This window comes from Melitaea cinxia, chromosome 1, assembly GCF_905220565.1.
Source record: "Melitaea cinxia chromosome 1, ilMelCinx1.1, whole genome shotgun sequence".
Lineage (NCBI taxonomy): Eukaryota > Metazoa > Arthropoda > Insecta > Lepidoptera > Nymphalidae > Melitaea > Melitaea cinxia.
Window position 1 is genome coordinate 4,860,069 of NC_059394.1, and position 13,195 is coordinate 4,873,263.

Below are 13,195 nucleotides of genomic sequence, written 5' to 3' on the forward strand. Positions count from 1 at the left end.
GCGAATTATTGGGACAACTACAAAGGATAGATAGTTAGTTATTAGCAGTCGATGATAACTACCTATCTCTATCTTTAGATTGAATATTGGGTTCGGCCGTTATTTGCTTAATGATTCACAGTTTTAATGAAAAATGTCGGCTTCAGACAAGAAGGGATCACATGTGTTAAAAAATCCACTAAAGGATATAACGATCGGTTGATTCATCGTAGGTATATTTTATTTGAACCAAATGAACAATAAACAAGTGCAAAGCGTTTTTGTTCACTAACGGCCGAACCCAATATTCAATCTAAAGATAGAGATAGGTAGTTATCATCGACTGCTAATAACTAACTATCTATCCTTTGTAGTTGTCCCAATAATTCGCATAGGGGACTACTATCTCCCGTTAGCTGTAGATAGACCGGCTACCTGAGCTCTTCCTTACATTCCAGTATACGCAGCGTCACAGACGGCCTCAGTTATGTTACACATGTGTTACACAGATGTTTTGTAGTATTTAAATTTGTCATACAAATTTTATTCATATTAAAGTAATCTTGTTTTATAAAAATATGGACAAATTAATTTTTACATAGACTTTTTAATTTATAATAAATGATATTATTTTAATATGGAATCCATGGTAAATCTAGTAACGGAACGTTTTAACACGACACGAAAAGACGCTACGACGCCATTACGCTTTATTGAATCGTCGTTTCGTTTGTATTTTTTTTTTTTACAAATCAAAATTCAAATTATACAAATCATTGCAAATTATACAATCATTCACCAAATTTTTTGTTTTATTCACAAGATGAGTAAAGTAAGTATTATTTCACAAGAAACTTATTATTTTTATTCAATTAATTGTTGCAAAAGAGCAATATCACTTGAACTGCTACTTGAACTTGAGTCTGCCATTATTTTTCACTCGAAATTAATTTTATTTTAAACAAAGAAAATACTTTTTCAATTAATAAATCTTAGTTATCCCCCGAAAACTATAGATCGGATATTGTTGTTACTAAAGATAACCAACGCTACTGACAGATAGAACTCTATTGTTATTGGGACGCTTAAACTGTAATTTTCATACGAACTGTTATCTCTGGTAAGCTATCCTCCCTCTCGTCGATAGATAGCTTTGAAGGATAAGATTGCCTATCGTCGACAAGTTTATTGGGTCAGTAAAATGAATGATAGATAGATATTTCTGTCTCTAGTAGGACATAACCAGAGATAGACTGAATATTGGGTTCGGCCGTAAAACTCAAACTTATCATTACTTTCCGTTTGCCCTGTTATTTCAAAACATCCTAGTAGATTCAACCGAGTCTACGACGTAAAATATTGTTGTATACGGCTACGTAGTTACCTACATAGACTAGGCGCATTTGAATTTTCATCACGGCTATGCGATTAAATACAACTATCAATTTCATCAATACATGATTAAGCAAATATAATACTTAGTCCAATGTAATTAAGCTCTAAGTTACTTTGTTATTTTAAAAATCTACAACACGGTTGTTGGTTGTATTATACAAGTGTACGTTCGCTTGCATAAATCACACGCACACATGCGCAACGTATGTGGCGGCGGCGGCCATCTTGGGTGCGCGTGGGCAGCCGCGGCGGCACGTGCGAGCTATTTTGGGCGGTATAACGCTCATGCCCCCCGCCCTACAGTGTGCAGGAAAGATTTCACTTCAATTTTACAGGGATTCTTGATTTTATTTCTTTTATTTAAACACTATAAGAAGAAAACGAGTCCTAAACATTACATAAATATAGATATTTTTAAACAGGTATTTCATTTAGTACGTTACAATCTTAGATGATAAATGAAGACAAAAGTTGAAGACCACGTGTCTTCAACTGTTTCATTGTTTGGTTACATTGTTATAATTTAAAACTTGATTAAAAAGTAAATAAATGACACTTGAAAGAGGTAATGTATCTCAGCATCAAGATATTTATTTTACTCGAGTTTAAGCCGTATTGTTCACGTTTCCTTTTTTGACGATAGATTTTAATGAGCTGTTTCTGTGATGAAAGATTAGACAACGCGACTTTAATAGACTAAAATTTAAGTCCATTAAAAATAAAAATCATGCCAAGTGCGATTAGGACTTCTGTTTCGAAACTTTCCACGTCACTGTTAAGTTTTTTATATATAATTATGATGAGGAGATTGTTGTTATGTTTTAATTTTATATTTATATGGCATAAATGTTATAGACGTTACTATCCACTTTAGAAATAAATAAATATTATTAATTATTATATAATAAACTGTTACCTATTACATAACAGTTTTCGACAAAACAAAAACAAAATAAAAGAAACGTAGACACATATGATGTACACTTGACTGCTGTTGAAAGCATTTTTATGTTGTACTAGCTGACCCGGCGAACTTCGTATCGCCTAACACAAACTTTATCGTATGGTATTAAAGTTCAAATTGACTTTTAAGTATTATCACAAGTCTTTTGTATGGGAGTATAGAAAAGTGTTGTTTTTAGACTTTTTCAGGAATTTAAATTTTTTTTTTTTTTTAGAATTTTTCTCTCCGTAAGAACCATCCTCGTACTTCAAGGAAAATTTTAAAAAAGAATTAGCGAAATCGGTCCAACCGTTCTCGAGTTTTGCGCTTAGCAACACATTTTGCGATTCATTTTTATATATAAGATTTACAGTCCATCCCAGTTTAATTTGTTCTTACATATTTTCTTCTTTTTCTTTATTCTGGCAAACAAATTAAGTTGTAGAACATAAGTGCCTAAACTAGAGAAACAAAAGCGGCATGTGATAAATGTGACTGGATGGTGGAGAAGGTGCAAAAATTAACATATATTATTTGCATCACATCACTACCATTTAGATGAATAATGAACATATATTTTGGGAAACTGTAGGCTCTACCTAAGTGTGTAAGTTTTATTATAAGTTGTATTTTGTAAATTTTATTTTTAGAGATATCTATGTATGTTAGCTCGTAATATGCACAATAAAGTTTATTTCTTCTTCTTCTTCTAAGAACTCTGGCCACCTTACTCACCACAGGAACACACTACTTGAGAGAAGTGGTATTTAGCTAAATAGCAATCTTCTGTAAGGTTGAGACACCTCCCCAGATAGACTGCTCCAGATTTTGATCAGGACATAATTATCCTGCTGTGCTCCGAATCAATGAAAATCAGAAATTTCGTTGAATCAGATATTTCAGTTATTTTATTTACTAAACTTACTATTTGTTCACAAAAACTTAAAAGTATAGTGAGTCATACGAAATACGATTTCCTACATCAAAAAGCGAGGTTGTTTATTTATTTTACGCCTAAAGTGTGTAGCGGCATGTTTCCATGTTGGCGGTAGTTTTTAATGAGCTGTCACCGTGACGAACGATTAGTTGAGTTTTATTATGATACTGAGATCTTAAGAGAAAATTCATTAGCGCAACGGTTAAACAATCACTGTCTATAACCATTACGAAAGAAAATAATTTCCTCACTTTAAATTTTAATAAAGCTTAAAATAAGTATTTACAACTCATATTATTCAATTAATTCTAGCAAATTGTAATTTTATTTATCTTGATCTATCTTATATGTGCATACGAAATAAATGCCTTCCCTTATCTATACGTATCAGTCGTATATTACATTTTTCTTTATTAAAATGTTAAAATATAGCCTATTTTTTTCCACAGTAGGTATTTTCTAAACAGCTTAAAATCAATTAACGTTGTAATAAAACAATGACAAACATTAATCCTCGTTGTAATTAATAAAATAATAGTAATTGACTCTTTATTTGGAACACCGTGATGTCTGACTGTTGCCAAGCGTGGTACTCCTAAATTCGAAGGAACAAAACAACACCAGTCGATGCCAAGTCCCGGTCAGCTAAGTACATTAGAAACTTTGAAAGTCATAACTAACCAGGTTAACAATTTTACTAGATCTATTTATCACCGCATAAATTTGTATTTTTAAGATAGTAAAGGAAAAGATCACACGGAAGACTGCGTATATCGGATGAAATTGTGAAACAAGATCGACAACTCGCAATTAAGCAATGTAGCACATAAAATTCTAAAATATATATATATATATGTTTTTGTTTGTTTTTGATATATAAAACCTACGGTGACAAGCGATGCCTCAGTCAGTCAGTTCAGCCTATTGCAGTCCACTGCTGGACATAGCCCTCCCCAAGTTCGCGCCAGACATTCCGCAATCCTCATCCAGCCTACACCGGCAATCTTACGTAGATCATCGGTCCAATGGACCGGAGGACGTCCCACGCTGCGTTTGCCAAGACGCGGTCTCTACAGATGACCAGCCCACTGCCACTTCAACTTACTAATTCTGTGGATAATAATATAATATAAATGATGATGTGATATAAGCGATGCCTACGGTATATAAATGTGTAACAAAAGCTCACAAAAAACTATAAATAGTCTAAAATTTAATTAATCTATACAAATAAATAAAATTGGAGTGTCTGTTTGTAATATTAAAATAATCACTTTTTACTAAACGCATAAGTATGAAAACACGGTACATATACCAAAATAACATGTTGTACAATCTTTGTATGTCTGTCTGTCTGTTTGTTCCGGTAATCTCTGAAACGGCTGGACCCATTTTGACGGGACTTTTGATAGCAGATAGCTGATGTGATAAAAAGTAACAGACAACTTTTACTTTAGAAATTTATTTATTTTATAACTCTGCGAACTGAACAATGACATTTTTGTTAAATTCCACGCAGACGAAGTGTCGGGCACAGCTAGTGAATCATACGAACATACATAATGTCGGCAACGCGATTATGATGCTCCTGATACTCCTCATAACTTTTTCATAGGATATAAATATTGATGAATAAAATATAGAAATTACTAGTTCAAAAAAAATATTTCGATACTGTTTGATAAGTAATTCTAAACATGTTGTTATCGTCTAAACTATTTAAATTAACCCACTGAGTCTGAGAACTTAACTAAAGTTTAGGATGTTCAGTATTGTACGTTATTTCTTTAAACAACTCAACTATTTTGAGACCGAAATTGTTGTATTAACGTAACTAGTCTAGGTTAGATACGAATAATTAGTCTAGGTTAGATAAGAACTGAAGAATCTGCTTAGAAAAAACTTAAAAATCCCTGTAAATAAAGAAACCAGCAGAGTGATGTTTGGTTAGATTTTTCTTTTTAGAATTTCGTAGAACCAACCATGAATATTCAAACTATATAAAAGTCTTTTAAATTTTGATGTACCTACCTACAATGAGAACTTCATACTTTTTGAAAGTTTATTTAAACTGACTTAGCGTCATCACCTAATTTGAATTATGTGATTTATAAATAAATTTTTCTATTTGATCAATTAAAATGTTATGTATGTTTTCAAAGAGTGACTATCGAATTTTGTATTATATATCTTCGTTAACATTTGCTAAATATTCTTTCATTTAACAATTAACAATAGTTTGGTGATGTATGCTTTTCGTAATTATGCATAATCGTATACTGAGCATCGTCGGTTCTTTTATAACTTAATGTTAGAATCAAGTATTAATTAATAATATCATTGTTAAAACTAGAATAATTTTTAGTATCGATTATTTATATGTATCGATGTTTAAAGTAAATAATATTTGTAGGGTAGATTGAAATAAGAGGTTAGATGTAAGAATAATCACTTTGTAACGTCAGACTTGGAGAAAATTTCAATGTAACAGATCAAGCGGTGAAATAAATCCGTGAACATTTTTGTGATCCGAGTTTATTTAATTGAAAACCGAACTAATCCTACCCTAATATTAACCAGTAGAAACTGCTGTTACCCCGTTTGGACAATTGATTAATGTTTATAATGTATATAAATAACTAACGAAATGCATTTTCAAACAAGTCAGCTTTATTATTCTCAAACGTATTTAACTATCGTGTTAAATCAAATTTTCGTAACATAAAGTAAAGCCGAAAAGCAGCTTTGACGCTTTGTTCGAGCTGAAACGACGGCGAACTCTTGAATTCATGAATAAGTGATAAATGCTACTACAGAAAACTAGAAGGTACGAATCGAGTACATTGAATATCAAGTGTCTATTAAAGACGCCACTACTGTCGAAGATGATTAAATTATACTTTGAACTTCAATTTTTCATTTATTACAATATAATATAAAAATTTCTTCATTTATGAAATTGAATGAAACTTTAATAAAATAATTATATTTTATATACATTAAATTACATATATAAATATTTACAAATAACTCTAATTTTACTAAAATAACTAAATACATTAAAATTATTTATATTAAAATTTAACTTAAATTATAAATTACTAGAAATATTAGCATGCATTTCATATGAAATAAAGAATTTGATTCTAACAATAAGTTAATTAAAAGTTTTAAGTCAAAGGAGATCTGTAAAAGAATAATGAAAAAATTTATTGGTTTACTATTTCGTAGCACCGTGGCTACGATAATTGAAACGTCACATTTGTTACCGTTCAGTTGCTTAGAATAAAATATGTAAACATTCGAGTATTGTGTCCATTGTTTTTTTTTATTTATTTATTCAATAATGAAATAATGAAGTATTAAATAAATAAAAAATGAAAATTGGTTACTTAAAGAAGTTAAGTATTTGTTATCTACCCTAATATTATAAAGTTGGAAAGTTCGTTTGTTTGAACGCGCTAAAAATTATTTTTGTGTCGAACAGCCTATTTACCGTTTTCTCAAATTAACGCGGGTTATACTGCGGGGCACAGCTAGTTTTATTATATAGAGCAAAATAACTAAGTTAGCTTTTATAAATATTAAAAAAAATTAATTACGAATCTATAATATAAAAATGAGTCGCTTAATGTGTTGCTAAGCGCAAAACTCGAGAACGGTTGGACCGATTTCGCTAATTCTTTTTTTAAAATATTTCTTGAAGTGCGAGGATGGTTCTTACGGAGAGGAAAAATTCTAAAAAAAAAAATAATAAAATTAAAGAATCGACTGTTAGGCGATACGAAGTTCGCCGGGTCAGCTAGTACTTAATAAAATTAATGTAGTCAAAACATCTATCGAATTCATAAGTGTTCTTGTTAAAAATAATTAAGTTTTTACTGTTGAATAACATTAAAAAAAAATAGTTTTGTACCATATCGATTAAAAAAACCCAAATAAAATTGAAATCTACATTTAATTGTTTAGCTAAAGAATAATAGTTAAATTAAATGGTAATTAAGGCGATTCAACATAAAATATGTTTTTCAAACAATTTCCTGTTTACAAATCTTTCAATCACTGGAACATTGAATAGAGCTTTTTAACTCATATACAAGGAAAGATAATAAGAATGTTTATTCCGGGCAAACAGAATAAATACAGCGTTAAATATACAATACATATATCTATCTATATAATAATACGTGAAACAAGAACAATGAACAACTTTTACGGAGTATGAAATTTCGTACACTTATAGTTTACATAGAGAAGGAGTGCAGAATACTATTTTTTTAATTATGCATAAAAACATTACACACACTATCATTTATTTGACACACATACACACAGACACACACACACACACACGCATATTACACTCTTTTGTTGGTTGTCAGTCTGTAGTCAAATTGATTTTTTTTTAAAAAGTTTCTTTATTTTCATTATTTTTCAGTTTTCCTTAATTTAAATTTTTAATTATGGGTGACCACTAGTTTAATAGAGTTTGTCCGCTAACCCGCATTGGAGCAGCGAGGTGGATTAAGCTTTAATCTTTTTCCTATATGGGGAAAGAGGCCTATACCCAGCAGTGGGATATTACAGGCTGAAGCGAACAGAATTTGTAGATACTTTCTTTGTAACAAAACTATTGTAAAGTCATTATTTTAAATATACAAATACAAATGTCAATTATGTTTATTTGTATTCTGGAGGATACAATTTCTTTGCGCATGCATTTGGTTTTAAGGATTGCCTTAGCTTATAATCGTAAAATATCCTTCTATATTATCATGATCTCTACTATATAAGATACTTAGAAATATATTGGTTATTTCAGCATGACAAATAATATTATAACGTACAGAGATGATTCGTATCTTGTTCAGAATATCGTAATTGTGTACTCTTTGGCGTCTCTCCAAGCATACCATAGCGCTAGGCGTCGTGTCATTTCCGACACGAAAATTATTTCTAGACGTTTGAATACGTTTTAATATTAAATCAGACGAGACAAACTTTACAGAGGTTTTCATAACACTTATGAGACTTGATATAGACTAAAATGGCCGAGGTTATTTCATTAATTGAAAAAAGATTTTATGAAAAAGTTAAATCAATAATATTTAAAAGTTTGATACGACTTTTGAACTACAATAAATATTTACAATATCAAGCTTCAATTCGTCTAGAAAACGTCATCCCACATTTTATTTACATTTATCAATAAACGAAATTCACAAACTACCAATTGAAATGTACTGATTCTTAATATTAATCAAATGACGAAATTTCTCGATTTATAACTTAAATTTTATAACATTTATAACAAAGATTGAAGTGATTCAAAATTTAATTCAATTAAATATTCTCATTGCAATCGAGTATAAAATAATATTAACCGTTAATCCTTCCCTCTAACAACAGACGAAAGGAACGAAACATAATTTATCAATTTTAAAGGACAAACTCTTTGTCAGATCTTCTTAACTAGTGCTGAAAACTCACTGGCCATTAAACGTAATTTCCCTCACATTACAAAAATGAAACAAGCGGCCCTTAAAAACCTTTGAATTGCCGCTCCACCACATTTTATGGGGTCGAACCTGTAACCAATAAAGCTTAAAATTTAAAAGCCTCCGTTACTTTTTTTATCAACTACTTATTCGACAAAGGCCACGTTACGAAAATTCATCAAGTGTTACTCATTTGTTGCTTTGTTAATTATTAACACAAATATTTTGCATAAAGCTCAACAAATAAAATCATTTTGAAAGCAAGGCTGCTTAGCTTTTTTTTACTGCGTTAATAACAAACATAACGGTTATGTGATTGTGCAACTGATAATATAATGTTTTAAACAGTCTTTCGCAGTTTCGTGTAAGATGATACAATATAGTACTCACTTGCCGTTAAATAATTGCCCGCCAACTGAATAGCAAGGTAGCGCTCCCGTGCGTGACAGCAGAACCATCATGGCAAAGTTTACCTGGCAATATGGCAATCCAATTTGAAAATGGAATGTCATAAGTTTGGCAGTTGGTAACGCGTTCGTCACCGTGGCTGGCGTGTGCTGAGTGAATGGACGCCGTGTCGTCATGAGGAGCAGAGCAGACGGCGTCTCGTTGAGAAACTCAGCACTAATTTTACCATCTGGCTCGTACGCACCACTAAGTTTAGCCGCCCCAAGATAGCCCCGGTCCACGACCCATCCCGCATAAACTTTTCACAATTAGACTATTATTTTTGGTAGCAAAGTCAGTCGGTCGATTATTAATAGAGGCTTTTCCGAGTTTATATTCGTTACGTGTGTTGTGGTGTTAACTTTTAGTGAATTTATACATAGACGCTTATAAATAGGATGTTCTGTAGTTGCGTCTGACGGACGGGGGAATACCTTCCTGAAATATCGTACTACGGCCGGTGGTTTGCGTGTTTTCGGACGTATTGGTAAACGATTATTTATACTGCGATCGCTAAGATTTTCGTTGTACTCGTAAGCGCGCAAGATACGTCGTCGCGGCGGCGTCGTGCGGCGTGTTGCGCTGCATCGTGGAACGCCGAAACTTAAATCTCTTTGTAACTCTTGTTTTATAACATTTTTTTATTAAATAGGATTTCTATTTTTAACGCAGTAAAAAAATTACGTTTCGTGTTGCAGTAGGATTCATATTTTTTTTTATAGTTATTAAACTAAATTAAAAATCTACTAAATAAAGGGTAATCTACTTGAGTTCACTATTTGTTTAATTCATAATTGTGTTTGCTCGCACACGAAAAAAAACAGACTTCGATTACATCGACGAGTAGTACAACGTAGATCGACGAAAAAAGAGTCAAGTAACTGCGCGTTATCAAAGATTACTCAAAAAATAGTTATCAGATCTCAATAAAATTTATATGTGACCACATGACAAACATCAGCTTTCGATTAAATTAAAAATTATTAAAATCGGTACACACAGTAAAAAGTTATTGCGGATTTTCAAGAAGTTTCCTCGATATCTCTGGGATTCCATCATCAGATCCTGGTTTCCTTATCATGGTACCAAACTAGAGATATCATCTTTCCAACAAAAAAAGAATTATCAAAATCGGTATATCCAATAAAAAGTTATTCCGGTTTTTTAAGAATTTCCATAAATTTCTCTGGGATCCCATCATCAGATCCTGGTTTCCTTATCATGGTACTAAACTTGGGATATCTCCTTTCCAACAAAAAAAGAATTATCAAAATCGGTACATCCAGTAGAAAGTTATGTGGTATAATACAACGTAGGTCGACGAAAAAAGCGTCAAGTAAAAACGCATTATTAGATATAGCTCGAAAAGTAGTTGTTAGATCTCAAATAAATTTAAATGGGACCAATTGGCACACACCACCTTTCGATTAAAAGAAAATTTGTTGAAATCGCTCCACCCAGTCAAAAGTTCTGATGTAACATACATAAAAAAAAATACAGTCGAATTGAGAACCTCCTCCTTTTTTGGAAGTCGGTTAATAATACAATAGAATAAAATTATTGTCGGATAGCTATATTAATGCGTTTTTTGATCTGTTTAGGTTTTAGATTATTACCTACTCATAACACATACCATACCTATTCAGATTTCATCGTTGAAATGAAAAGCATATGGAATCAAATTTTCATGGCATCTCTACTATACATATCTTAAAACAAAAACAATGCAGCGAACAATGCAATGAGTTCCTTCACATCAAAAAGTTATTTGAAATCAGAAAGAAAATATTAAAAATTCATCTTGTTTATGAAGAGTAGTCTTGTCAAATACCATTACGGTAGCAGTCAACTATATTCCGTTGTTTTCAGAAATTTTATGTGTATATGAATAAGGGTGAAAATCAAAGAATTATTTTCGATGCGAGATAAGGGAGAACCTCCCAACCCCACTCAAGCCAGACAGAGAGATATTTCCGTCTGGCCTGATGTGTCAATTTTAATTAGCAATGCAACAGATTCGAATAAGTAATTTGGATATAATGATTCGAATTACTATTTACCGTGAACTATTGATTTGATACTAAAACGTATATAGTCAGGGAAAATTTTAATAATGTTTAAAATTTATTTAGTGATCACAATTAAAACAAAATAACAAATTAATTGCCATGTGGTTACGGTAGTAAAGGATATAGCCAACCCCTCTCTTCCCGTGGTTGTCGTAGAAGGCGACTAAGGGATAACACAGTTTCACCACCACGTTGGAACTTAAAAAGCCGCCCGATGGCGAGATGTCCATCCAACTGCTGGCTTTGAAATACACAGGCCGAAGGTGGGCAGTAGCGTCTTTGGTGCGACAAAGTCAGCCCTGCGGTCAATAACTCGCCTGCCCAGCGTGGTTAGTATAGTACACATGAGTTCACGCCATTTTTGGCACGAACTTGTGGAGGCCTATGTCCAGCAGGGACTTCGATAGGCTGAAGCGATAATGTGATGATGAAGTGATGAACAAATGAATATCTTTTCTGACTAGCGAAATAAAGACCTAACAGTTCTTCACAATTTAAAGTTAAACAGAAATGTGTATAATCACACATTTATTTTTGTATGTCAACGATTTACTAAACTTTAGAAATGTAAGAGTTGATACATATGCAAGATTATCAAGAAAACAAGATCCTGTGACAGACATCAAACTTAACCGTGACAAAAAACGTTATTCCTGTAACGGTGTTAAAGGAAAAAAAAGACTAATTGTGGCAGGAAGCGGGCCCAGCCGGTGGGCTCAAAAACGTGCGGTCGTTGACCCGACGCCGGCGCCAGCGTAAGCTACGACTAAGACCCTTGCATCCGCTGAACGAATGAATTTCAGAGCAATCGATTTGAGGTAAAGCATTCTTTTCATCACTCTTTTGTAACTTAACATGGCCTAATGATGATGATGATGTTGATGATGAATAACGATTGTAAGCTTCTTTTTATATGTACAATTAAGAGTAAATTATTATTATGACCAACATAACTCCACTTGACACGAACTTGATTTCTGATTGATTGATTTATTGATACTAAAAATAATAATAAATAAAATTATTTCATGAAGAAGAGAAAGCACAAAATAAAAAACATTATAGCTTAAAGTAAATTACAGTTAACGTAAATGTATGTAAGTAAGACTGTCTATCAGAGAATCTTAAATAAATTAAAATAACAGAGTTTTATAATTAATTATTATGAACATGCCTTTGTGCAATAATATATAAAAACAATCCAAATTTATACAATACAAATCATTAAAGTAAATAAAATAAAGTTTTAATAAAAATATGTGATATAAATGCAAGCGCCCTAAAATTTAAGTCAACACAAACAAAAAAAGACGTAGCATTTCTTTCATTCGGAGAGATTCAGGGGGACGATAATGAACACACGTGAAATTAATTTTCACGTTGAGTGCATTATTCGATCATCCTCTACCTCCCCTATCTTAGAACCCCATGCAGTATTTAATACACGTCTTAGTATATTGCACAATATCATTAAGGAATAATCTGTTACAAGAAGGAAAACAGCTTTATGACATATAAACTATAAATATCGAAAAAAATATTTTTGAGAGAATTCAATTTTAGATATGGTAACACAGTTCCTGTCATCATTTACAACTATATGACAGATATTTTTTTTAATCTATATAATTATATAAAAGTGTATGTTTGTCTGTATGTTCTTTATGGAATATTTGTTAACTATGCATTTGATCAAGTCATGATCTTCAGCAAAGTATTGTGCCCGAGCCCACAAAGTTTTGAGTTGGTACGACCAAAAATAATAAACAAATAAAAAATAAAAAAAAAGCGTAGCAAAGCGGTACTGACGGTACAGCTAATTCATAATAAATGAATGACTACCTGATTCTTTTAAAAGCATTTGTTGGTTTTGCAGCATTTGTCACGTGCTATATAATTTCATCCTTATTGATAATTTATTTTATAA

The 13,195-nt window shown here is 31.9% G+C and overlaps 1 long non-coding RNA gene across 1 annotated transcript; it reads right to left on the minus strand.

Annotated features, from left to right (window-relative positions):
• Window positions 1–7,916: 7,916 nt before the first annotated feature.
• LOC123667526 lies at window positions 7,917–9,313 on the minus strand. The gene is made up of 2 exons (XR_006745446.1): window positions 9,143–9,313; window positions 7,917–8,842 (listed from the first exon to the last, which is right to left on the minus strand). It is a non-coding gene; the product is annotated as an uncharacterized LOC123667526 (long non-coding RNA).
• Window positions 9,314–13,195: the final 3,882 nt, after the last annotated feature.